The sequence below is a fragment of the Phaseolus vulgaris genome, chromosome 7 (assembly GCF_051622355.1).
Source record: "Phaseolus vulgaris cultivar YP4 chromosome 7, ASM5162235v1, whole genome shotgun sequence".
NCBI lineage: Eukaryota > Viridiplantae > Streptophyta > Magnoliopsida > Fabales > Fabaceae > Phaseolus > Phaseolus vulgaris.
In genome coordinates, this window is record NC_143504.1 from 12,941,082 (window position 1) to 12,947,081 (window position 6,000).

The window sequence follows — 6,000 nt, forward strand, 5'->3', positions numbered from 1 at the left end:
GGATTTTCGCAAACTTTGAATATATAATGAAATTCAATGCTGAATTACAGAGAAAGAAATCAAATAAACAAAGAACCAAAACTGTTTCAAGATGATATCAGAAAAACAATCGGTTGTTTCTTCGAAACAATCGGTTGTTTTTATCAGCAGTTTATAAAAACAACTTACAAACAGAATTTAAAGAGTTAAGGGTAAGAGATAAGCACGCAAGCAATTTATACTGGTTCACTCTTACACCAAGAGCTACATCCAGTCCCCAGAAACCACTGGGTATTCCACTATGCAATCAAAACCAGATTACAAACACCACACACCAAAGTAGTGACCTTGAACCCCTCAAGAAACACACTACCTTTGGCAAACCACACCAAGAGTGTTGATCTTGAAACCCTCAAGAACACACAACACTCCTTGGCAACACAACTACATAAATACAGTAATCAAGGAAGAAAGGAATAGAATACACCTGAGTATTACAAAGATTAAAGTTCAGAATTACAACCCAATCCTATTCCACACACTTAAGAATGATCCAAAGCTCTTTCAAATCTTGGAAAAACTGTTTTGATAAACTCTTTTTGTTACTTCAAGATTAGGAGCGTAAAACTACCTTTATATAGACCCACCAAGTGGTCAAAAGCATTTAATAAAGGAGCCAAGTTAGTTAGGATCATTTAAAACATATTAAAACCGCTTAACAGAATTCTGTTAAGGTTTTCAGGAAAACAATCGGTTGTTTTGTCGAAACAATCGATTGTTTTGGTTTGACAGCAAAGTCAACCAAGTTTTTCAAAAACAGCTAAGGCAAAACAACCTGTTGTTAGGTAAAACAACTTGTTGAATTTTTGACAGCTTTTTAGAAAACACATCTTTTCAAAAGGTTAAAGATTCAAATGAACTTGGATCATCTTAAGGAGTGAATTAACAAGTTTCAAACAACTAGACAACACACACACCCAGCAGCAAGGTCTTCAAGCTTTCCTCTTGGATTTGGAGACATCAAAGCATCTTGTTCAACAGCACCATGGTCACCATCTTTGCTTATCCATTTGCCACCTATTTTGGTGAATCCCATTTTGCTGAGACAGCCATTGTTCATCTCTTGAGTTGACTTAACCAACTCAGATGTCTCATCTTCCAGGTTCACTTCAAAATACAACAAAAATTTAGAAATCAAAACAGTATATGGATAGTAATAGTCACTTAACCTCATGGCTTTTTGCATGTGTTCCTTGATGATATGGATCCAATTGATTCTGATCTTCTTCATTATGCAGTAGATATAGACAAGGTTTTCCTCTGTATGAACAAAATGATTGCTCCCCCTTAGAGTTAGAATCCAAGTTACAATAAGGGCCAACAACCTTTCATCAAGCCTCAAGCCTCCAACTGAACAAGTCCTAACTTGAGCATTTTGATTTTTCAAACAACTCTTGTAGTATTGGACTTTGTTGAAATCCTCCACTGCACCAAGGTTCCCTTTGTTGATTCTGAGGCCAGAGTACTTCAGACCCGCCACTTCAGTCCACACATCATAGGTGATCTCCATATCTACACCCTTCACATGAGAGACAAGGTTGTTTCCCTCAAATTTGAGATTTGTGTAGAACACTCTAATCAAATCTGGGTAGATGTTCCCATTCATCTCCAAGAACTTTCTGAGAGATTGATCTTTGAGCAACCTCCTTACGTTATCCAGCTTTTGGCTTTTCAGCCAATCAAAGCAAACAACTTTGGGGTTGTTTATCACCTTTGTGCTAGTCTCAAATCTATACCTGTCAATGAGATCATTATCTCCAGAAAACCATCCTTATAGTCTTCCTACAAAACTTACTGCTCTAGTTTTAACTCTCTTTGAGGTGGGAGGAGTTGATTCCATGATGGCAGAAAAGGAGCAAAGAAAAACTCACACAAGAATTGCAAGAGATGTTGCAAGAGATGGCCCAATTGGTTGTTCTTGTGAAAGAGATCAGCTGCAACAGATTTTAAAGAAAAAACAGAATCACTTAGCATTCAATGACGTGAGTGGGTACCAGATTTTCAGAGAGAAAAGACTTGACCAAGCCCTGCACAGAAAATGTTAGAAAAAGCATAAAATCACATGGTCATCACATGTGATCTTTGACTAGTCATAAAAGCTCTTAAATTTTCAAGATTGTGGAATATATTCCTTTATGACTGTTGTAACTTCTTTCTGAGCGTGATCAGCTTTCAACACAGGTTCAATGACCAAGGATTTTTTCTTCAATTTGATCTGCAACAGACAGAAATTCAAAAAAGAAATTAAATTGATTTCTTTATAATGTTGTCAGACATAAAACAATCGTTGTTTTTCTGTAGCAGTAAAACTGATTTTGAATTTTTAATCATGAGCAGAAAGAGTTCAAAGCAGATGAGTTTGAACATTTTAAAAGAGATATTTAAACATGATTATGAACTTAAACAGGAATAAAGGTTAGAGATAAGGAAGGTCTTATCCTTTGTGATGATCCTTCATTGAGCCATATGCTTTTGATCAAGAAGCCTGTTTTTGACCATTGAAAGCCTTTGGACAGATACAGAACATTGATTCAGCTTCAATGTTAGCATTTTTCTTCCAAGAACTTGATCAGATGACTCAGTCCCTCACATTTCTCTAGATTTCCTGCACAAACATGAGTTCAAGCAACAAGATTTGGCCCCTTCACAAATGTGGGTCCAATTGATTTCTTTTTCTCATTTGAAACCTCACATCCTTTAGGAATCCATTTCATGAAGCCTCTTGGCAGAAAACTTTCTTATTTTGTAGAATCTAACTGAATGACACTTTTTCATGCAGTAAAAGCATGTAACAACCGGTTGTTTCGACTTAACAATCGATTGTTTTTCTGGCTTTCTTGAAAAACTTTTTGAAAACTTATCTTGTTTGTTTTGTGGATTAAAGTCTAAACCAGCCCTTCCAAAAACAAAGTTTTGAGATGCCAAGACATTCTCAAAGTTAGATTTTGTAACATCCCTAGATTTTCTCACATCTAAAAACTAAAATCTGTATAAAATATTAAAAAGAAAATATAAACATAATACAAATATGTCCACCACTCTTTCTTAAAATGTTGCAAAACATATTTCTCTTCACAAAACTTTAATATCTACATAAAATTAAAACAAATATTCAAATTTCAACTAAAATAATTTCATCATCCAGCTTCTCACTGAGGAGGAGCTCAATCACCTGTAACATCATCTGCTCCCGTGTAAATACACGATCATCACAGATAAGAAACAACACAAACAAATAACAGGGTAAGCTAGCCATATCAAACAAAATTCTATAAAATTTCACTTTGAAATTAATAAAACATAAATCATCAAGCTTCATACAAATTCTCAAATAATCAAGTGTCTATTAAAATTTAATATTCCTCTTTCACATGTCAGACTTCCACTGACTCATCTCACATAGACACTTGACTCTACTTCCGGAAGACTTGTGCGTTGACTTAGACTCAGAGATCGGCACCTGTCATACTAAATCACTGTGAAATCCACACAGCTATGCGCATAAATAATCTCATTATCATCTCTCTCCTAGTATGACAGGGTTAACTCATATAACAGGTCAAGTTAGTTATCTTTCAAACAACTTACCATTCCATATGAACCTCCTTCGACTCTCACCACCTGAATAACTTCATCTATATGATTCCATTATCTCAGTAGAGTCAGGATATCTCCTTCTAGACGAATCCCTAGTCAATGCACATCCTAAACAATCCTAACACGGTATTTTCTTTTCTGAAAATACTATGTCTTGATCTTATTTTCACATCATTGCACACTTCTTTTAACACATCAATACACCATACAATCATAACATATAATTTAACTTTCTAATAATCTAAATATATCATAAAAAGTTATCAACAATAGTAATCTAAAATAAACTATGCTAAAATAATAAAAATAGCAATATTCATATATGTATACAAAATTTTGGTTTGAACAAAAATATTTTAGGTTGATCGAAATCACACCAGAGAGCACCCAGAAATTTTGGTTTGAACGAAAATATTTTAGGTTGATCGAAATCACACCAGAGAGCATCCAGAAATTTTGGTTTGAACGAAAATATTTTAGGTTGATCGAAATCACACTAGAGAGCACCCAGGAATTTTGGTTTGAACGAAAATATTTTAGGTTGATCGAAATCACACCAGAGAGCACCCAGGAATTTTGGTTTGAACAAAAATATTTTAGGTTGATCGAAAACACACCAGAGAGCACTCAAATTAACAAAGACCCTGCTATAGCTAAAATTACTCTAATCAACATCAAACAACCCAGACTCAACAACATTATAATTGTATAACAACAGCCATATATCAAATTTCACCTTCAAATCTTCTAGCCTAGTGTTCTATTGGAGATTAAGGCTAGCTTCCCTTACCTGAAAATTAGCAGATATTCGCTAAGAGCTCCAAAACCACCTAGAACCCAAAGGTAACTTAACCTATAACACAGAGTCCTAATAAAAAATCTAACTATATCACTAAGACCCTGAGCTAACAGAGATTAACCCTGAAGCTAAAAGGGTCACATGCAAGCAAGGAAGAAAACAACCTAACAAGTTCCAAATTTGACTCAAAGAGAAGAGCAAAAATGAACTTACTCTATCAGAGATTCTGATCGGGCAGTCTTGTAGTACTCACTGCCAGGAGTCTGATGGTGGACTCTGATCGTCGAACAGATGAACGAGGAAGTCAGAATTGTAGAGAGAAGGGAGAGGAAAGAAAAAGAACTTTCTAGAGAGATGGTGGTTCTTTTTAAAATGAAACCTGAATAACTGAATTTCTATTTATATGCCCTTTTCATTTAAAATTATTCAGGAGTCATTTAAAATATACCACTTCTACTCTAAAGTAATTTTTTTCTAGATCCTTACAGATTTTCCTTTCGAAAGCTTATCCACAGTACTTACAAGATAATGCACTTTCTTTTCAAGGTTTTCACAATTTTCACAAATGAGAGTGTCACATTTGCAAGAAGAGTTTTTGAATTGTGTTTCAAGATTTTTAAAATCCTTTTTAGATTTTTCCAGCTCTTCTTCAAGTGCCTTCACTCTCTTTTCCAGCCAGTTGTTAAGTTCTTTCAATCAGTTGTTTGAAAGAACCAATCGATTAGCTTCATCGTGAGTTTCTTGAAAAACTTCAAGCAATTCACTATAATTTTGTTCATTTAAGGAAGCACAAGAACTTACTTCACTTGAGCTGTAAGATTCATCATCTCCTTCAGCAATCAAACAGATGTTTGCTCTTTCATCTTCACTTGATGAGGATACCTCATTTTCATCCCAAGCTATGTAGGCTATTTTTGTCTTGCCCTTCTTTTCCTTGTAGCTAGGCTTTTTCTCCTTGCTTTTGTTTGGGAAATCTGCCTTTATGTGCCCTTGCTCACCACAACCAAAACAAGTATAGTTATTGGAATTAAAATCATTGGATTTTTTGTTTCCATACCTTTCTTTGTTGTTGTCTTTGTTGCGGTTCCTTTTCAAGAATTTGCTAAACTTTCTTGATAGCAAGCTAAGGTTCTCTTCATCACTATCATCACTGGATTCTTGCTTGCCTTTGTGTTTGACAGCTTTTAAGGCAATACTCCTTACATGCTTGTCTTTGCTTTCTTGAACATTGAGTTGATTCATCTCTAACTCATGTTCCCTAAGCTTGCCAAACAAAGAAGCCATACTTAATTATGTTAGATCTTTAGATTCAGATATTGCAGTTACCTTAGGTTGCCATGCTCTATCAAGACATTTCAAAATCTTGATGTTTAGCTCTTCCTTTTCAAAGGTATTATCAAGACTCATGAGATGTTTGATGATGTGCGTAAATCTTTTCTGCACTTCAACAATTGTTTCACCCTTGAGCATTATGAACATCTCATACTCTTGTATTAGAGTATGCTTCCTTGCTCTCTTCACCTCATTTGTACCTTCATGAGTTACCTCCAAGGTGTCCCACATTT